At 38.9% G+C, this 22,845-nt stretch overlaps 1 protein-coding gene across 1 annotated transcript in view; it reads left to right on the forward strand.

Annotated features, from left to right (window-relative positions):
• The first annotated feature begins 14,570 nt into the window (after positions 1–14,570).
• Positions 14,571–22,845, forward strand: part of SV2C (synaptic vesicle glycoprotein 2C) — a 115,434-nt gene continuing 107,159 nt past the window's right edge. The window contains exon 1 of the mRNA XM_055791372.1: positions 14,571–14,765. The gene's annotated coding sequence lies outside the window, so the exon portion shown is untranslated. The remainder of the gene's footprint in view (positions 14,766–22,845) is intronic.

The raw sequence follows: 22,845 nt of genomic DNA on the forward strand, positions 1-22,845 counted from the left end.
GTACCTTCAGTAGGTAAGGAAACAGAATGTTGTTATGATGCTTCCTCCATGCACTTTGACATGCATTTTAAGTATCAGCAATGGAAAAATAATGAAAAATCTCAAGCAATACACGACACATACAATGTTAAGAAATCATATGTAATTAAAACTGACATAGTTGTAGTTACAACAAAAGATGTGACTCTGTATCTGTCACCTCATTTGTTCTCAGTCTTCCTTTAAATTATATTTGCCTTATCTTCTTTTTTTCTTCTTTGTGGAACAATTTATGGTTTAATGGTAGGATAGTGGAGCCCTCCACTAGCTTGTGTGGAGGGCCTGGAATCTCAGTTAGTGTTAGATTCATATGTATATTTCACTAATCAGGTAGATTTAGTTGATCCTGCTCTGTGATAGGCAAGATCAGAAGTCCTCTTGAGGTTGCTTTTAGATCTGTTTTTCTAGGATTCCAAACTATTTGCCCTGTAAGGAACTCATTAGTGTTATTTCCAAGGAAGACCTTTATTTGCATGTAGCAACTTTGGGTCACTCAACAAATGAATAGCAGTAATAGATTCAGGAAATCTGTTTTGTTGCATAAAAAATGTAGTTTTTACAATTAGTTCATCATGAGCAACCTTGACTTCTGTCTTCTGAGAAATGGTATCCAATTTATACAGCTTTTATTGACAACAAAATAAAGTGTGATGAAAATTTATCCTTCTAATTTCCTCAGTGTACAGTAACTGTATCAAAGAAACTACCAGAGAATTTGTAATGTCAGAAAACATGTTTACTTCATTTTCAGTCTGCTTTAGTAGTTCCACCTATTAAACAAATGAAGAGTGTGACCTTGCTTGTCTCTTGTCTCTGTATTTGAGTTCTCAAAACACTTCCCATGACTCTGTCCATTGTGAAATTTTAAAAAGGTCGTGTTTTATTTTTAGATTCTTATTAAGTAATGATATTATGTTGGTGTCTTTCTGCTGTTTGGTGCTTGGCTTGAAATGAGCATACTCACCAAAGTTCCTACTAAAGCTACTTCTGTTTCTAAGCATGTAGGTCTAGGTATTCAATGACTCATAGATTCAATTCTATGACTTGGTGTTGTTAGTATTTTAGCATTCAGCACTTTGTGAATGCTGGCTCTCTTTGTGGTATTTCAGTACACTAATATTTATATTCAATACATTGTGATTCTTTTTTGAATACTGTTATGGTTAAGATGTTTTATGACTGGATAGAGAGTCTGTGGTTATATACAGTCATGTAAACATAAGCAAAATACATTTAATAAGGACTGAGGAAACACATACCTGTTATATGTGTGCTTAGTGCTTCCATAGGCTAAGGAGTACTATATTGATGACTTGTGAAAGCTGAGACAGAAATGCCAGTTTGCTGCTAAGCCAGTTTGAAAATATACTCTGTACTTTTAATTTTTATAGCACTATTATTAGCCAGATAGTCTGCAAATTATCTACTGACATTTAAAATATATGACATTATTTTAAATGGTATTATGCTGTTTATAAATATATGCTATGCAAAACTTTTTAGAAGAAGTTTAAGTTGAGCAACGTTAGTTAAGTAATTTCTGATTTTCAAGAGTATAAATTCTCACTGCTTACTCTACAGACATCCTCTGGATGGTGTCTTGCAAACCACAGTACTACATCTTAGTCCACAATTTTTTTTTCCAAGAGTGTGGATGTTTCTAACATTTTGGAACCTGAGTTCTTCATCTCAACATGGCACATTAGATAAGTTTCTATAGGACATGAAGTTTAAAAGTTAATAAAGTATGAAAGTGCTTTGGTATGAAAAATGCTATGCAAAAGATAGGTATGGGTCATGGAAGGAATGCCATTATGTTAAAGAGGGACACATTATTGTATATCAATCTATTCTTAGTGTCATGTCAGATATCTATCAGTTTTTGGACTGACCTGCCTAATAAGTTGTCCATGTCTTCAGTGAAAAAAACACCTTTAGGATGAGCTTAATGAATTATGAACAGCCATTACACTTTTATGTATGTATTTATTAGAGTCATGTTACCCAAGACCTGACTGGTCCCTAATGAACACATCTGTTTTGACCTAATTAGCTGGTGACACATTTTAACTACAGCTAGACAAAATGGAGACTCTATACACCTTGAATATCCAGTGATGCTTAATGAGGGTGTGTGGGTAATCTCGCAACAGATATTTCAATATAGCATGTGGCTGGTCATAGATAATCTTGCTGGTTTATGGTAGAATTAAATTTACTTACTCTCCTGGTTTTTTAATAGAATCACAAATACTCTGTTATCCAGACTCAAATATATTTGACTTGCAGTATTTTCCATTTGTGTAGGTATTTGTCTGCCCATTCTTCCTTAGACCACTTATTCCATACCCACAAACTGCAGCTTTGCTTTAAGGATTTTACTAAACTACTTTTATTCCAATGTATTTTTTTCTACAACTGTGTAATCTTTGAAATCTCATTAAGCAATTAACCCTGTACTGTGACATTAATGTTCATTTTAAGAGTACCTGTGGACAATATGCTATAAATACTAAAACTGAGTATAATTAGGAAAAAAATCTGTTCATTATGCCATCAAAAGTATAAATTGAGAGCTTGGTTACTGGGTTCATTACTCTGCTGTGGAGTGTACAAGATCTTAAAAAAAGATGAGAAGTAAGAATGATCTATGATCTACATTTAGCTTTAATTTTTTCCCAAATTCTTTGTGATATTTTTTATTGATAAATGCAAGACATATGACATATCCAAATTATGTAAGAACAAATACTAAAGCTGCCAATACTATAAAGAGTAAGACTGCATTTTCACTGGGTATGTGTATAGTATGATATCTCTAAATATTCTGAAGTGAGAACACTGGCCTTTCATAATCCGTCAGATGTCACAGTGCTGTATCATTAGTAATCTGTGACAAAGGAAACGTAATAGCTATGTCTAAGGCTAGTAGTTATTAAGGCTGTGCAAAACAATCAGAATTTGGCCTAAAATCGTCTCTTTTATGCAGCCCATTTTTTATGGTGTATGGAAGTCCCGGTCATTACCTACATTCCTTAACCTGCTCAAGTAGGGAAGTGCTATAGTCTACATTTTGGAGATACAAAGGAGGTGATGAAGCAGATGAAGACTTTCTTGTAAGGTGTCACAGAGAAATTTGTGGGCAAGGTAATTTGTAATGTGCTTCTGTAACTCGATGACAGACTTCAGTTCTGTAATCAAGTCTCTTGCAGCCTACCCTGCCCAGGTAATACCAGTTCCTCCTTTTCCCTGTGCAGAAATACTGCTCAAAGAGATGTTACACCACTCTTGGTGTTTAGGATTCTCAGGGGCTTGAGTGTATCCTTTCCAGTAACCTGCAGTGGTCAGTTTAAGGGCTGCTAATATTAAAATCTGAGTTAGTGGAAGCAAGTCTCCCTTGGCTGCATAACTGCTGCCCATTTGACAAGCAATAAGTAGCAGAGAGACAGCTGCCACCAAGGTTGAGGAAACACAATATAAAAAGGCATCTAGAAACATCAGAGATTAATACAGTTTATACACATGAGACCTCAGTGGCAGCTATCTATGAAACTGGATGTGTTAGAAATCAGTGTTCTGAGCAGAAGTCCAGCTGGCTGTGATTTCTTTAAAATTCTTCAAGATATACTAAAAAAAATTATTTTAGAAAACATCTGATGCTTTTTATTATGAAAAAGATATTTCATGGCTGTTTCAAAGTCTTCCCCTTTAGCTCCTTTTCTCTGACTTCAATTATTACACCAAAAAGTGCAGAAAAAATGCAACAAAAAATAGATTTTTAATAGGAGAGTTTCTTGTAAATATGCTTATTCATTTTAATTACACGTATTTCTGTCTGTTAAGCTTTTGAACTCTATAGTATAGTATTTTGAAAGCCATTAGTGATCCTTTTTTCTGTTTTTGCTTCTCCTCTCCAATTTCTAAATAGGGTGTGTTTAGAAAAAAAAGATCATTTTCACAAAACAAACAGTTGGGTTATTTTCGTCATTATTGAGCTAATGTTGCACTTACAATTTTATCATTCCCACTACTTTACAATGCCTTACTAATTACACTTTTCCCTTTTGTGTTGGTTTATTGATTGTTTCTTCCCAACTCTGTAGTTTTCTGCCAGTACTGCCATCTGCCTTTTTAAACTTTTACTATGCAAAGAATTCACATTTTCTGTGAAATGTCAAGAAATGCAATTAACCTTGCTTTGACCTTTTCTCTGCCTTAAGTATACTGCTTTGGATTCTGTGTATAATAGGGGGCTGTCTTTCATGTTGTACAAACAAACTGAAATAATGAGAATAAGCCTCAACACGAACAGAATATACATCAGGTTATGCACTGACCTGTGTCTGTGTGTATGTACATATCTGTATGTGTAATATATAAACATATATGTATATATGTATTTGTATGCATGTGTACATAATATAATGAACATAAAGATGATGTGCATCACAGAGAAAAGCTGTGAGTATATTAATAGTATCTGTTATTAGAGGGAAGCATGCTTTGGAAATTTCTCCCCAATTGCTCCGTGACTGTTACAGTGCAAATCTCTTTTCACCTAAACATGTACCTTAAATCAACAAAGTAGATCAGAAGTAGGCATTAGATTACAAAAGTTGAGGGTATGCATGGTGCGTAGCAGGTCAGCAGAAACCTGACTTTCCTGGCAGGGATGGGAATTAGGTGCCAGGGACCTTAATGCACCCTCCCTTCTGGGGGAGTTTTGGGCTCAGGACCAGCCTTGGGAAACCACTGTGTGATGAAAAGCTGTGAGAAGTGAGAGCCTGCCCCCCTTTGCTTGAGAGCTGCTTCTCAGCCCAGGCCCTTGACCTTGGTCTCCACTGTAGCTACCATGCCCATGCCTGGCCATGCGCCTCCCTGACTCTACACATGACCTGTTAACCTGCCATCACCCCAGCCTGCCTTATCACTGTGGACTTGTCTGGCTGTCACTGGACTGCAGCTGGTCTTGTTTATTGTCTCCAGATCTGATCCTGTCACTGACTTGCTGGCTCAGCTTCCTGGCTTGACCTTGGACCTCCCCCCGTGACTATGCACTTGTCTGAGGATCAGGATTCTTAGCTGGACCTTTGTATTGTCACTGGACCTCTCCTGCTCACCTTGTTAGGTTGCTGTGAGCCTGTGCTCCTTGTCACTGTCCCTGCCTGCCTTACTGTCATATTTAGCTCCCTGTTTCCCCTGCTGAGTAGCCTGCTTCTGCTACTCCTTGAATTTATACATACTTTTTTTTTTTTTTTAATCCAGACAATCACAGGCATAATTCACCTTCATTTGCACTTGCAGGTGCTCAACATGATCAGATTCCTAGAAGCATTTCAAGTCGAGCATCCAAACATGGCAAATCACATTTAGACCAAGTTCTAGCCCTTGCCATATCTGATGCTCCTTATGTACCTAAACTTTTCTAATAAATTTATGGCAGGGAATAAATCAGGTAGCTAGAAGCAGAAATTATCAGATTGACACCCATTTTGCAAGTACTAAAGATGCAGATGAACATTATTTTACCTACCGGTGACTTCATCCCCAGAAGGTTCAGTGATCTCCATTTTCTTACAGTGGTTGCCTCTATATACTCAGGCAACAAGCTCTTGAATGCGCAGTCGTTCACCATGTCTGCCAACATACTCAATGCTGGTCAAAAGCTCCTCCATCTCAGAGTCAGAGAATTTCAACATAGAAGTGCTATTTTTAGCGTCGTGAGAAACAACACTTGACATTAGCTAAACTCTGGTGTTTTCTACCTCTCCTTTCTCTGACATGACCCCATTTCCAGGTATGTTACTGGAACAAAACAACTATTTGGATGATTGTTTCTGTGGGCTTTCTGGAAGAAATTGTTGACTTGGAAGTTACAAGAATGAAATTAAGTAGTGAGGACATTACATGTAGAGAGTACCTGTGATGATAAGTAGATGGAACTGTAATAACTGAGGCAGCTGGAAGAATACTTTGTATGGTGTTGCTCCTAGCAACAAAATTCTCAGTTTGGACATTGTGGTCATTATGTGTATTCAGAAAAATATAATTGGATGAAGAAAAATGAATTCTCTATTCCTGTCATCTCCTTCCTCGTGTACTACTATATTTTATGTACGTGGTTGAAAGCAAAAATGAAATTAGCTCAATAATTTTTAAGTGGATAAGTAGGAGATAAGATCAACTGCAGCTGCATATCTCTGCAAAAACAGTGATTAATTTAAATCAAATCCTTGACTTGTTTACGAAACAGTAGATGTCAGAAATCTTTCAGGAGAATGTTTCCTATATGGTGCTTTCTGTCGAGATTTTTTTATATTCTTTTGTCCTAAGGCTCCATTACAACTTCATCTGGTTTTAGTTATATATTTGAGTTCAGGTGGGCTTTTTATACAGGTTTTCCCATTGTGGGAACTAAGCATTCTTAATATTAAAAAGAATATCAGAGAAAGAAAACTAATTGAAGTGCTACAAAGGACAATTGGAAAATTATTCAAGGCAAATGTTAAATAAATTATATTGCCCATAAATAGAATAATCTTAATACATTTATTGTGAACATTATGATAAAGTTAATTATCTGACATTGGAAAAGGCTTACTGAGAATTTTTTGATTTGTTTTGCAAATTATTTGACTGGGCATAGCTTTATAATTTAGATTTGACAGAACACCATTAGGGAAGAAAGAGTGAAAACCAAACAGCCTTCAGAAACCCCAGTGTGAAGTATCTAGCCATGTTGGTGAATTGTTAGTCACATAAATATTTACTTAGATCCCCCTGTTAAGAACAACCGATCACTGGGAGAAACAGGGTGTTTCAGGTCTTGCTTTCAAAGATTACATGATAATTATGGGCTTGTGAATATTTATGAATCACCAAAATGGTATCTCTTTGTGTGTAGGTGTTTGATGTAGCTGATCCAGATAATTCTAGGATTGGGGAGCCAGAAAGTCAGAGTTCAGACTTACCCCTTCTCCAGCTGTGGCAACATTTGCTTCATACCAGAAGACATTTGAATGTTTTGGATTTATGATAGTTTCTCAGCTAGAATTTTAGATAAATCATTAGAAGCCTACTTATTCTTTGAATCAGAAGTGGCTTAATGGAAGGTCTCTACAGGCACTCCTAATTTCACTCTATTTTTGAAATGTTTAATAAGATTATATTTGAAATGAGACAGTCTCTTGGAACATGTTATTTGTACAGAGCCATGAGTACTCTTTAGCAGATTTGTAGCTCAGCTCTTCTCCTGCCAAAATACAAAATCTCTGCTAGTTTAAGTGACATCAAGATTTGGCTGCCAACCTGTAAGTATAAAGCAGCTCAAGGGTTGCTCTCCATTACACCACTCACAGCCTGCTCATAAATCACTGCATACTGAGGTGCCCTTCTGGCGTGTTGTAAAGTAGCTGGAGCTACTGCTCCAGCTCATGACTGCACTTAGGATGTTTGCAAACTGGATATAACTAATAAAGCAAGGACAATAGCATGAAATGTCCTACTAGGAAGGGTGAAGACAGGATGTGATGACTCTTACAGTTTCACTGGAATTTCAGCTTTTGCTCATATGCATTCTATACTAATTTGACCACCAAAGCTGATGTAGAAATTGCACTACCACGTACAGTGTTTACCATATTTTCCAGCAGCATGTACAGGAAACCAGTCACCTCAGAGTATTATTGTCTGGGTGTTGCACAAGAACATAAAACCCCAGCAACACTACAGAGGGATTTTGTAACTTGCTGCAGAATTTAGTACTGATTTTCACCCATTTGCTCCAAGTCTGTGTTTTTACTTCCTGTGGTACTGAGCAAAGAAGAATGATTCAGTTCTACAAATACTGTTAGTTGCAACAGAGGGTTAAAGGCCTGTTTCAAGGATTCACTTTACTCTTAGGGATGGAAATCCTAAACTAAACCTTATGTTCTTTTTGTTTCTTTTGACTACTACAGTTTGTTGGAATATGTCCCTTCAATTTGGAGAGCCGTAAGGTCTTTGCCTTTATGCTGGAGAAATTGCCTCCAATTCCATGTGACAAGTAGTCTAAAGAGAGCAAGATTTGGCCCATACGTTTTATTCCTTTGAACTTAATTGCTTTTTATAAAAAAAGCATTCAATAAATTTATATACTTCAGCAGATAGACTGATCCTAGCTGTCCTTTTGAGTACCAGTGTGAGTCAGCTATTCCATTGGTGTCAATGGAAATATTCTACATAAAAGCAGTAAGTAGTAAGTGTGTATTTGTAGTAAGTAAGTAAGTAGTAAGAGTGAATTTGGCCTTTGCTTTTAGGAGCAAATTAAGTTATGTGGTCCATGAGGTAGGCAGATAGCCCAATTGCAACACACCTGTGGTACTCACTAACTTCATGAACTCTTTTGCTTCTCTATTTCTTAGAGCATTTTATATTTTAAGTGGTAAAGTTTTTTAGTTTATGAACAAATAGAATGTTTTCTTTTTCTAAATACAGTTTCTGACATTTAAAATAACTGCAATCCATTATATTATTTCTTTGTGATTTAGCACCGTTAGTGTTTGGTAAAAGCAAGGGGAGGGGAGGGGAGGGGAGGGGATCTGATGAGTTCTTGAAGCAACAAATAATCATCAAATAATTTGCCTTCTGATATAAATTATGCTGCCCAAATGAAAATGCTTCCAGAAATCCAATCCCCAAAGAACCTTCTAGATATAGATCTATTAAAGGTTCAAAATCAGTCAAGATGGCTCAGAAGATATAGCAGAAAATAAATTTGTCCAGGGTTTTTAAGTCCTTTACACTCAGAGTGTTATAAAAATCAAAGACTCCTAGAGCAGCTCAGCTGATTAGAACAATTCCAGGAAAATCAGATTCTTTCCATTAACTTAATCCAGAATGAGCAATGCCTGTGCGTAGCACACTTAACGTGTTTAATGATGTCTGTTGGTTTTCTTCCACTTAAAAAATACTTTATTGTAGTCCACAGTGAATCACCCATTTGCACTGCTGTGTATTTTGTATAGACCTACTTAGGTTGTGTTACTGTTTTATCTTCAGAATATGAGTTTCTTACGGCTTGATTCTGGTCTCTGATTGGATTATAGATGCCTTTAAAGAATGGAGCAATATATGTAATGAGAAGAACCCTGAAGTCTTCCATGGAATTTCTATTTGTCTCAGGCTTAATTTGTTTTCTCTTAGAAATACACTTGTTTCCCTTGTTTATTTGAAAAACAATCAGAAAGGAAATAATGAATAAATAACACTGTCCAAATGTAGCTCATTAAACTTGTTGTTTTCCCACATTCTTTGTGAAACTAGCACATCACCTCACATTTCAGCTGTGTGATAAGTTCCAGATTCATTCTAAAAACAATGCTTGCAAAGCTCGTTACAGGCCATAGGGAAACTTCAGTAAAGTTGTAATTTACGTAACTTTTCATTATTCCTTAAATATATGTGCAAGATTCAACACTCTGGGGTATCACATACATGATTGAGTTACCTGCAGGAAGACTGTGGATTTATGATTGAATGATCAGCTTATTTACATGATTTTTTTACACATATTAAATTATAAAATATACTCTTGAGGATATTCTTCAGTTAAGAGGTAATCCTGGCATAATTTCATTGTGTCTTCATGCCATTTATCTAGTTCCAAAGAATATACCTCAGAGAATGCAGGTGCAAATACGTAGCTATGAAAACACGGGTTTGTTGCACAGCCTCTAGGTACCTCAACACTGACTGTCAGGAATATGGAAAGGCACGTTACAATTTTTATTTAGATGGAAACATGGCATAATCTATATTCATCAACTTTAAAATTCATCTGCCATTTCATCAATCAATGTGAAAATCATGAGATATTTTGTTTGTTGCAGCCCTCTCGCTTTTATGACTTTGAATAACTCTTCTCCGGATTAAGTTCCTGTCTAAGTTCATTGGTCTGCAACTTTCCTTCCTAGCATCTGCACGCAGTCACCAGTACTGGGGATACTACATACCAGTGTAGACTGTGATCTAGTATGATATATGCTGTAGCACTCTGTAAATCTTTAAGAATAAGCCTCTCAAACAATACATGTCAGTATCAGAAATCAGTTTAACAAGCATGATCAAACACAGCAGCAGTATGTTGTTTGAAAGAGAAGCAAATTTCAAATTACATAGCTAACATGATCCAGAACTCAAGTTCAATGTACTAGTATATGTACATTAACATATACATTAAAAATTCTAAACAGTTAGTAAAAAAATGTTTCACTTAAGCTTTCATTGCCATGGAAAAAAACGAGGTTTATCTTGCAAATTTAGGCCTTGATGCAGCAAAGATTTACAGCACTGAGTAGGACTGTTTTATACAAGGAGCATTCCCCAGGAGTTCAACTGAGCTCCTGAAACCACTCATTCCTGCCAGTCATATTTTGAAATTTAGACATTGTGAGACAAAAGAAAAAAGTGCTACATCAAGAAAGAGGGAGATCTGGGGTTTTGTATCTGCATCATGACCAAAAGGATTCAGGTATTAGTAGTCCTCCTGTTGGTAGAGTACTTAGCTGATAATATTGCTCCTGCTTACATTATGTGAAGATTTATTTAGTGATTCTTCACCCTTAATTTTAGCAGAGGTAGAGGATCTTTTGATCAGTGGCAGCCTTTACCTGTCATGTTGGTTTGTTTATTTTATGAGGTCACAGGAAAACACTGTCTATGAATCAATACTATAAAGGCTGATTTTAAAAGTGATTTTGACAGTAAAGAAGTATGAGAGTTTTCCCTTTCACTGTGGTACTCTTTATATTTGTCTAATATTTCCAATTAGATTGGCTAGACATTATGATGCACAATCTTTAAGGTCAAATTCAGACATGTATCTCATGTATAACTAAAGAAAACTTAATTCTTCTTTTTCCTTTAGACATACTGTAGAAGTTTGTGTTTGTTTTCTTTTTCTATGTAGCCTGAAACCATAATGAATTCCTCCTCTACATTTAAGTGGGCTTTTCCTGTTGTTATTTATTTGAAATAAAGAGGTGTGCAAATGTCTTATTCAGGACTGGGTGCTGTTCTGTTAGGTCACTGTGCATGCATGTAGTCTGAAACGTTTATAGTCTGCATGCAATAAAATACCGAAGTGCTTTAGTGTCGGAGATAAGCTGTTTACCACAACAGCTCAGAGGATCCCTGTGGGTCCCTGACCCCTTGCTGAGGATTAACCCTAAATGTTTCTGTGCGCTTTACATATACTCTATTCATCTCCCATTGCCCCATTTAAGTCAAGGAAAGTACTTGCAAGATTCAATCAGTGATAAAGGTGGAACTTGTACAAAAGAAGCATGTTGTACAGTGTAAGACCCTGGTTCTCTGAAGCATTTATCTTTGGCTTCAAGGGAAATGCTGTAAATCTTTGCTGGTTGCTCTTTTCAGTCATGGTTCTATAGACAGATATTAGATGTTTTTATATCCTGAAAAGGAAATAGTGGGGAAACAAAGTTAATGTCTCACTGACAAACATCTACGTTGCAAGTTAAAATAAGTAATAATAACAATAACAACCAGACAATCCTACAGTATTTTATCACAAACATTTGTTTGTCATGTACTTTTAAAACCAGTACATAATAAATAATTTGGAAGGATAGTGGAGTCTGTATTTTTCTGTTCCTTTACAAAGTAAATGATAATAAGGTTTTGATGGTTTCCATCCGCCTAGAAACAATGACTTTGGTTTTGTCCTGGTGACAAAGGGTTGCAATGTGTATGTGGTCATACTGCAGGATCATTTGCTAGCAAAAAAACTTGTGTTATTTGGTCTGTGGTAGCTGTAAATGAATACGTCCAGACATGTCATGTAGTCTCTACAGAAAACTGACAGAGCAGCAGATGTCATGAGCTTAATTGAATGTGTGTAAAAATTAAATTTTATGTCTGGTACAAAAGAGTACTCCTGAGGTGATCTTTCAGGAAGGTCTAAGCCATCAGATCCAGGGGCAGGGAAAACAGAGGCAGTGTATATAAAATTCTCAAACTTCAGAGGCATTATTTCCATCTGAGTTGCCTGTGTGCAGGCAATCGACCTCAGGTTGTGTTTCCTGGTGTTAGGAATGAGACCTCCTTTCTGCCAACCTGCAGTGGGCATGTTTTGGGGAAAGAAATTTTCTCCTCATGGATGGAAAACAAAGCAAGGAGACAATATGCAGTTTTCCTTAAGTGATGCTTGGCATTCCAACAACAACCTTTCTGAGCTGGTGCAATTGGTCCTATACATGCGCTGCAGCTTCAGGATCAGCTTAACTCAGCCTGAGACAAGTGAATCAGTCGCTGGTCTGACTGAAACCCCATCAGGCTTTGGCATATTTTCCTTTGATTTCTAGGCTTATTCTGCAGTCAGATCTATTTTACCCTGAAACCACACATATAATAAAGCTGATGCTAAGAAGGTGGCAGAGCAGGCAGACAACTGGAAGAACCATTCTTTGCAGTAGAAACAGTGTTACTTCAGCTTAACCTGACCATGAAACTGCACACTTTTTACCTCTTGGTTTTATCCTTTAGTCTATCTGCCTGTTTTCTGTGACATGACTAGAAACCTACCCAGTGAACCTCCCTCTCTCTAATGCGGTAGGTGAAGGAGGAAGGTGGCTGCTGTCATGGCCCTTCCCCTGTGGAATATGACAGTAAGGTTAAAAAAAGTCTTGAGTCTGTCTGTTGTGCTTTTCTCACACTGATTTATTTTACTTAGCATTTTAATCCTGTATATTCAAAACCTAAGTGTAGTGGTGTGTTTTATTTCAGAGTTAGTTGCTATATTTGCTGAAGAACTCGCAAGGAGCATGTCTTCTCTCCTAGTCAATTTATTTCAGTAAAATACAGTGGGGTTAGTTTGAGATGCATTCTATATACAGAAATATTCCTATTAGGTAGTCAACAATAAATGGATGGAAACAACATTTTACCATCATTCTTGTTTATGTAGCACAAATAGTCTTTTCTTTTGTTGCCATAGGAAAATTTTGGAATCTTTGTTTTTCTTGCATATTGTACATGGCAAGTTTAGTTTATTAACAAAGAACTGCTGTTTTCTAACACTGGGTACAATTTTCTAATTCTAGGTTTACTGAAAGGGACATAAAAGTAATAGGTATTTCTTTTCCGTTTCTCTGCTTGTTTCACACTTGACAGCACTCCATGCATAGTTCATTCAGTTTTTCCCCTGGGTAGCCAATCAATAAGCCAGTTTCCTTTGCTGTTTGAGTCTTTTGCTCAACACAGGAAAAAAAAAACAAACACATTTCAGAGTGTCAGAAAATACGCATATAAAGTCACAAATATTGACAGCAAGACTCAAAGGCAGATGAGCTATCAGAAATTATCTCTGTAGAAGTCACATATGAGGCATGTGCAAAGTACAAGGTGGAGCTGGGGGTGGTATCTGCCCATTACCCTACCTTCTTACTGCAGGTCTGATTCACAGTTTAACACATTTTGGAGAGGTAAACCCAGGTCCCATGCTTATTAATAAAACTGCTGGAATATCTGCTGATTTTTAAAAGTAGTTTTAATATGGAGTCCTACCTGCTCTCTTCACATTCTCTCATTTCTTCACTTTGGTGTTACTGTGTTTGTCGCATTGCCCACTTTGCCAGGGCAGTTGCAGATAAATGTACATAAACATAAAGGAGGAACCACCTTCATGTTCTTTGTAACACCTGGCGTAACAAAGTTAGGATATCGCTTTCAGTGCTTGATGCCACTGCATTAAAAATATTGTTGATGATGGTAATAAACATAATAACCTCCTACTGTTCATAGAACCTAAGTCCAAAAAAAGCCTTCACAAGATCATGTAATTTATCCATTTGTCCCAAGAAAAATCAATCATCTTTAAACATGTTTTTCTGATGTTTTCTTAAAAGACATGGATGACGGGCATTCCGTCGTCACTCAAGCCAATCTGTTCTAATGTTTCTCTCTTCTCCTAGTCGAGACGTTTTCCACTCGGGAGAGTGGATCTCGCTGGCGGGACTTCCTACACCAATCGCACTTCTCACCCCAATCTTCACTTGCAGCCTTTGCGAGTGGAGCACCGGCACTGTTACTGTGGAGCACTTGTGGCCCACGCGCTGGCGAGACGGTAAGGAGGAAGGATGCTGCGATCTTTGGGCGCTCACAGGGTCTGTTGCAACCCATTCTGAAACAAGCCATTTCACGCAGTCTCCCCTGCACATAAAACACTGCCTTCTGAAATGAACTGCCCGCGTGGGTGTCACTATTTTTATTTTTCCCTTCTACCGGGAAAAAGGGGCTTGTTTCCGCAGAGGCTTCCCAGCTTTGCCCGTGGGGTGGAGGGCGGGAGGCGGTTCTGTGTCTCGTCTGCCCCCCCCCCCCCCCCCCCCCCCGCCCCCGCCCGGGCGCTGGCTACCGCCTGCGGCGGGGATCACCCTCCCCGCACTCTCATGCCGTCAATTATTGATGGTGGCGGCCGCCGCCCGCCCGTCCGCGCCCCCTCTCCCTTCCCGGCACTGCCGCAGAGGCTTCACCGCAACGCGAAGCCCACACAGCCGCGCCGGTCCGCCCCTCCTCTGGTCTGTCACGCTCGGCGGCTCCCGCGGGAGGCTCCTCGCTCCCTCCCGCAGCCTCACGCCGCGAGCAGGAGGCAGGCGGCCGCGGGGAGCGGAGGGAGCCGGGGACGCCCCGCAGCCCGGCCGCGCCGCGGGTCCCCGCCGCCTGCCCCGCCGGTAAGTGATGCTGCGGGCAGCCGCGGGGCTGCTGCTGCTCCCGGGCAACTTCCCCGCCCTCCCCATATTTTTTTTTTTTGGATGGGGTTTTTTTGCATGCTTGCGGCGGCGGCGGACTTCAACTTCTCAGCGGGACTCACGGGGTTCGGTGGCTGGGGAGCGGGGAGGGCTCCCCTCGGGGCACGTCGGGCGTTACAGGGGAGCACGGGGTCCCCGCACATCGCGGCGGCGGGCGGGAGCAGCCTGCGCTCCGGTGCTGCTCGCCCCGGCTTCATCCAGGGCTTGCTTGCGCCTTTGCGAGGGGGGAGCAGGTTGCACAGATCTGGGCCGGTGTGAACGTCTAATCGGTGCTTTCGAAGCTGACTGGCATTATTAAGGCTGGCAGAACTTTTGCACACTAGGGGAGCAAAAACCACGGGTGTTGAGGTTCTCAGGCTCCAGATGTTTGGAGGAAACAAGCTTGCAGGTGTCCTACCAGTAAGGATAGTGAGGAAAATAAAAGAATCAAGAAGTGTTGGGATTCCAGCTCCTTAGGGAGCTGACGTGTTTATAAGGGAACAGGCAGAATTCCAGACCCTGCAACAGAAAAGGAAAGGGGGGGGGGGGGGGGGGGGGGGGGGGAGGGAGGGAGGGGAGGAGTATAAACTATTTAAGTGGTTTTGAAAAACAAGTTGCTTTTCCCATTGACCATCACGTTCAGGGACTGTAACTCATATTGAGTCCGTTGGGAGGATAGTTTAGCATTCATGACCCACAGGGGGGAGAGGGGACTCCCTTCCTTTGCAGCTTCAGGAAAGGACTTTTCCAAATCACAGTAAGTTACTGCTTTCCTAGTGCTTTGGGCATTTAGATCCCAAGATGTCTCCAGCAGTATATGGGGAGGGGAGGGGAGCATGGAGAAGTCACAGTGAGGAATATTATAGTCCAAGTCATGAAGTTTTTGGAGGCGACCACGATCTAATTTAGAGAGGATTGCAGCGCAGAAGGCCTGAGGGATGTGGACAGGTAAAAGAGCTGGCCTGGCAGTCCAGAGTGGAGGTAGGACACCCCAGGGACCTGGGGGCTAGGTGACACGGGGGTAATCGAGTGTGGAGGTGACTGGTGAGTCTTGGGAGACTAATCCTGCAAAGCACTGTGGGCGCAGTGTGAACTGGGGGCGTTGGTGGGAGCTGAGTCATGCTGAATGGGGTAGCCATGGCACATCTGCACAGAAAGGGGGGCCGAGGAGAGAAGGAAGAGATGAGGCAGGAGCATACAAAGATAGGCAGGGAGGAGGGAGATCGTCTCATTGAAAGATGCTGAGATCATCCAGAGGATCCTCCATGACTGATAGTATCCTGCTCTACTTTCCATAAAGGGGTAGGAGGCTGATGAGTGTATCTCTGATGGAGGGGGGGGCGCATATTGCAGAGGTTAGTACAACACAAGGGAAACCTACTTAGACAAACACAATCAGTGCTGCTGGGGCTGGGGCTGCATTGCACTGCAGTGCAGGGAGCTCACAGCAACTTCTGCCTTATGAGGGAGAGGGAGAAGCTGAATTGATCTGTAGAGGTGGTACGAACTATGCCAAATATTACTGCTTTGTGAGGGAACTGCACACAGAATTGGAAGTAGAGCTGTAAGGAGAGTCCTGATGAATTTACAGTTAACCACAAAGGATTTTAGGGAAAAAAAATGCAACACCCAAACCAAATAAAGTTGTCTGATTAGAATAATTGTATACTTCTATTGGAAGTTGTTTTCCTCTGAGTTCTCTGGGGGAAAGAGCCCTGTTTTAACTATGCCGTATGTCCTCCTGAATTATTGAAGTTTTACGATGGATCTTCTTTTCATGGATTGAGGGCCCTGTGGGAATGAAAACTAGCATTGCACTGTTTCTTGCAATATTCATAGTTTTCCCTGTAACTAAGCATTTATTCAGCGTTTTCATAGAGAACAAAGCACCATGGTAAGCCAGAGACCCCATTCCTTTCCTCTGACCAAGAAATTTTCTGCAATTTTACTGAACGATAGCATGCATTAAACCTTACTGTTTTGGTGCTTCTTTTATTTGGTTGTTGTTGTTTTTTTAATCTGTTTCCATAATGTGAAAGCGGGAAGCATTGCTTTTCTCTATTGCAAAGAAATGCAGAATTCGCTAGAATATGGTCACAGTAAGTTCCAAGTTAACTTTATTTTTATTTGGAGGAAAGCTTTGCATAGGACAAATATTGACAAAAAGACTGTCAGTTAAAATTACTGACACACATTGAGCCTCCAAACATCTTAAAATTATATGAAAAAGAAGAAACAGTTGTCTAATATCTGTATTTCTGAAGTTCTGTTCCTACTGCTTATTCAATAAAGATGACCCTGAGTATCAGTGGTACAGACTAGACATAGACTTTCTCTGATGGCAATTTGATTTAAAATCGTGTCATTGCACTCTGGAAAAACAAATCTGTATTTGGCCAAATGAGATTAAACCAAGTGTTTTCTGTTATAAATTTTAGAAATACAATTAATTTTGAATAATAGTATAGCAAAGGTGTGAGGTTTTTTCCTCCACTGAGCAACATGCAAGAAAGGTGTTTGCAACAAAGGAAAATCACATGAAGAATTCAGTTATGTTTGCAAAACATGGTGTTACTTCAGGTAACAATGTGAAACCGGTAATTAAGTTTGTGTTCATGAATGTATAAGCTTGTGTAAGTTGCTCACATTAATGGCCGATTTCAAATTAATTTTTTTAATTATGTGTTCCAAAGCACAGAGGACAAACATTTATCCACAGTGGTCCTGATTGTCCCATTAAAATCAGGGTGAATTGTATTGTAGATTTCAGTGGGAACCAGAATGAATCGAGCTATATAATTATCTAGGAGGTTTTGTACGAAAATAGTATTAATGAAGATATTTCACATTCTCAGTCATACGAAAGTTATGTCAGCGTCACAGACAGATCACTTGGACTGTATGTTGCTGTGAATCTTTGCAACCCGTATGCATCACAGGATGCATATCAATGCTTGTTTAAACAAAACCTCATCAATTAGATGAAATGTGTTTGCAAACCTGTGATAGGGAACCCACAGCTGCTGCTGCCGCCTTTGTATTATGTAGTGCATAACATTTTCCTATTAAAACAGAATGGAGTCCTTTTTAGAATGATTCAGAGGACTGGATTTAGAGCGTGTCTTCTTTTAAGTGTTTGTAAGCAGTAAAATGGAAAAATTAATTGAAAGTATGCTCAAAGTATTGATCCTAAGAAGAAAAAGGTAGTTAAATTTTTCTTTTAAATGAGCAGACTGTTTCAGTTTTAAGATAAATGTGATATATTCTGTAGTAAATATGCTATAAAACATTGTGGGCCTTTTCTTCCGTAGAACGCTGGTTGATAGGCTTAACAGGCTTTTAATTTATCTTTGATTTTAAGCATTGCCATAGTTCTTCTAGAGACATTCTAAACATAACCTATTCTCCTGTAAACATGTATGTTGCCAGTCCATGATATATGTTGGTCCGGTTTGGTTTCAAATTACCATTTTTGTGTCATCAAGAGATAAATATGTGTGCATTAAATATAATCAAATGCAAATTTCTTTAGCGTGATCATTATTGAAGCTGTTGTCTTGTTATTAAAGAAACAAGCAGAGAGGGTAAAGCAACACCAAGCACATCCTTTCCTTCTCTGTGGTTTGAACTTGCAGTCACTTTCCCACCCACAGAGACTAATAAAAGTTTAAACATTGCAGACACAACAATAAAATTTATTAAGTTATAATACAGTATAATACGATTAAGATACCATAACATCCTTTCATTTTTAAGACTGAATTCTTACCTCTGTCTGTCTGCATTTCTGGCAACCAGCTGCTAACAGTAAAGACAGTAAAGCCATGCATCAACAAAATGTCAGAGGCTTTCATTAGGTGGGCATTCCATCGAAATATTTCTAATTCAACTAAATAGCCACAGTATTGAAAATAGGAACAATACCAACCATGTTATGTGGCTGCTTTAGCACTTAATGCATATAGCTTTATATTGATCTGAGACCCATGAAAAATACGATGTTGCTGCAGCTTCATGTTTCCTTGCCAGCAGCAAGATTTTTTTTTAAGATAAAGCAGCATCCCTGTAGCTGGCTCTCTCCTTCCTAGCAGGTTATTTTTGTGGTCATGGCTGCATGGGCCTAGTTACGTGCTTTGTTCTAGGATGGTCGTCTGTGTTTCACGAGCATGTGTAGATTTTTGCCTGAAAATCCAAGTTACAATGAATACAATTAATAGCAGCATAAAAGCAATCTGCAGGACTTTTGTTCCCTTTAATGATCATATGAGTTTCAGTGTAAGATAAAGCTTTGTGAAATACGTCATGGAAACTAATTATTTGGAAATACAGGCAACCGTGAAACTGAGCGGTGACTTTGCTTGTAGCACCGCATAGGACCTCTCGGTCTTTTAAGTGGCGCCATTTTCATGCCATGTAGAGCTGGAGTGTAGGTGTATAAATACATATATATTAAAAAATATTTATATATACCATATAAAACTTCCTGTTCTGTAAGAGTAACAGTGCTAATCCCAAGAAGCTGTTTTTGCAAACTGCATTACACCCTTTCCCCTCCTCCCCTGCCGCAACCATGGAAGGTTTGGCTTTTATCCAGGGATCCCAGCCACTGCTGCAACCTTACAGATGAAGTCGTCCTCTGAACTGCTCCTAAGTATGAGAAATGAGTGGTTCCTTGGAGCAGCACTTCCAGCTGGAAGTCACTGCTCTCTAACACATAGCTTTTTGTTGTTTTTCTTGTATCTGTGTGAATTCTTGAAATCCTGCCTCCTGGACAGCTGATGGTATGTTTCACATGTCTTGTTGTCCATAAAAATGGAACAAAAATCCATATTTATTTTCATTAAAAAGGCATACACTTTAAAATTCCGTCACAAAATATATCCAAGCACCAAAGAATAAAGGTAACACCAACAGTGTATTTTTCCATTTCCTGATCATTTTGAAAGCTCTCCACAGTACAATTGTGATACCTTTCTTGTACAGATACAGAATCACCAGATACTATTTGGCATTTTCATTTTTTAACTCTCAAGCCTACAAAGTAAATTGCTTGGTACAGACTATGGAAATCTATAGTGATGGTTCGTTTGTACTTTTTGAGGGTATTTATGGACCTGTGAGTGATTGGGGTGCTTCTTTCTAAGTCATATGAGGTTGGTCCTGAAAGAAAAGGTAAGACCAAGTATTACCACGGTCTCTTATGAGTCTAGAAAACGCATGTTCTTGATTTTACAATTTTACAAGCAAAGTTCTCCTCACTTTTTACTGAGCTACATTTGAGCTGGTTTTAATCAACAAGTTAAAAGATAATAGATGAAGATACCAAATGTTAACATTTCATGTGTCTTGGCCTCCTACTTTTCATATTGGGATATAGCTGTGCAGTTGACGGTAGCTTTTGCTTTTGGACAGTGTTTTTGGTGAGCAGGACTCACAGACTTTCTTCATGTGTAGCTGGTGCACAGGCTGCTGCTAACACCGGATTTGCTTTACCCTTTTAACACTCTTTTTCTCAGCATGTGAGCAGCACCTGATTTTCAAATAATTCAACTGTTATTCCCTCTCAGCTTTGTTAATCAAATTATGTCTGGGTAATAGGGAGAGTATCAGAGAAAAACACACTTAGTGATGCCAGACATATACTAACAAACTCATTACTGTGCCTGGAAATCTTTTAAGAGTCATCTGTTCAGAAAGAAAAAAAAGAAAGAAAAAAAGAGTATGAAGGCTTGTGGGAGTCTCTGCTATGCAGATGGAGTCTGTCTTTCCCTTGGTATGCCATCTCAACACTGGCTGCAGAATACTGTGCACGTTAGTGAAGGTGTTTAAACAGCTAGGTTCTGTTGCACTCTACTACACCATTATGGTGCTCTGAATTGCCCTCCATTCAAATCTAGATAGTTTAAAACTTGCAGGAAGTTTTTGGCACAACACTGCTGCAGTGCAAAAGAATAATAGAATGATGTACATTTGGAGGGACTCCTGGAAGTTATTTCATCCAATCTCCTTCTAAAAGCAGGGTCAACTTTTATAGTTAGATCAGGTTGCTCAGGGCCTTGCCCAGTCAGAATCTAAGTATCTCTAAGGATGGGGACCCCAAAGCTGCTCTCTGCAACCGTTCCTGTGCCTCACTGGCCTCGTCAAGGAGAATTTCTTCCTTATAACTAGGTGTTGGTAAGGAGGGCAAAATTGGACATACTAATCTAGATGTAGCTTCACAGGCAGAGGGGAGTAATTACTGCAGGTAAAACTTGCAAACGCATCACAGGATGTGGTTGTCCTTCATTACCACAAGGTACACCGTGGTGTAGAGCAGCAGAAGTTAAAATGGTGTCCTTCTGCCTTAACAGCGTTGGTACAGAGGCCCTGATCTTTCTTGTAGAAAACTTTCCCCATTATCTCTTCGAAAGACGTTTCTGTGTGTTATTTTGGAAGCATGGTAATCCATGAAAAATATTTTGAGACATGACTGCCTGTAAACAGCATCAAGGTAAGTGTCCCACTGATCTATCAAGTATTACATGGGCCTCAAGTGCCATTTAACAAACATGTCCTCCACAGGTGGCTTCACCTCAGCCGTGAGAGGAGAGACACCACGGATTATTTCATATATATATATAGACTAGTTTAGGTCCCAGTACATCCCACGGTAATTCAAATGAGGTGAATGGAATTGCATTCAGTGGGAATTTAGCTTAGAATCTGTCAATCTAGATGTTTTATAGGAGAAACAAGTCATTGACCTTTTTTCTCTGATGATTATTCTCTCTGATTTTAAATAGTCTTAACTACATTGATAACTAAATAAGCACTTGACCAGAAAATGTGTATCCTTCTAAGATTCCAGGTATCCTGAGATATCTAAAACGTGTATTTAAATAGAACCTACACGGTTAGCCTTGGCATATATTGCCACGTTAATTAGCATGCAAAAATTCAGATAATGTGTTTTTCAGTACCATGAATAAAAAATCCATGTCTTCTTTGTGGGTGTATACGTACTTTATAAAACCTTGTAAAGGTTAGAAAGCATTGCAGCTTTAAAGTGAAAAAGCTGTATTTTCTGTATGTATCTTTTAATCCTTTTGTAGTTGTTTATTATGCCTAAAAGGACTAAAATTGAAAATGGAAAAAGGAAAAGAGACTTTTCAAGGAACTGAAAAAGCCTTTTCCAATATGCTTGAGGCATTGCACACTATTTCATATATAGCTACTCTCACAGATTTCTTACATGTTATCTTGTAACTTATAAGGGTTGTGCACTCGCATGGATCTGAAGCAAAAGCAGGAGGAGAGCATGAGAAATGAAAGCTACATATATTGTGGTAGTAATGTCACAAAAACTGGTGGGAAAAATCAGTGGTATATCTGCAATTTCAAATACTTTTTAAAACAGAGTAGTGTTCTAGTTGATGGCATCCCTTTAGTTCCATTTATCATCGTGGTCTCATCTAGCTTCATTAGAATTTATGAAGTGTTGCTTCTATCAAATTCAATTTTATTTAATATTCTAAAACAGTGGAAGTAATTCTGTGATGCCTTTCGTCTTTAGTATTTTAGTACTGTGCATTTTTAATTAGGAAGCTATTTTAATTTGATAAAACTTTCTGAGAAATTGTATATCATAACTGGAATAGGGTTGATACAAAAAGATCTGTTGCTGTACTTCAGAAAGGCTCTGTAAACATATAGAAGTTTTTAAAAAGATCCAAGTTAAGTCTTAAAAATACAATTAAGAAAACCTGTTACCTGCTGGTTTAGTAGTGCTGTAACAGCATAGAATGCAATGTTTATATACTGTATCTGTGAATTGTACTACTGAAAGCTGTGGATGGGTTAGGAGAGGAAGAGCACATGCAGTGGACAGAAAAGGTATACTGATTCAAATTCCTGTGACATTTTGGATTAAATTAAAAACTGCTTTCCTTGGCAGGAATGCCCCTTGCTCTAGGGGACTGAATATTGCATCAACTATACAGTCTGCAAAACAGTGGAAGCTGATACACATACATTCAAGGAACCA

The sequence above is a fragment of the Falco peregrinus genome, chromosome Z (assembly GCF_023634155.1).
Source record: "Falco peregrinus isolate bFalPer1 chromosome Z, bFalPer1.pri, whole genome shotgun sequence".
Lineage (NCBI taxonomy): Eukaryota > Metazoa > Chordata > Aves > Falconiformes > Falconidae > Falco > Falco peregrinus.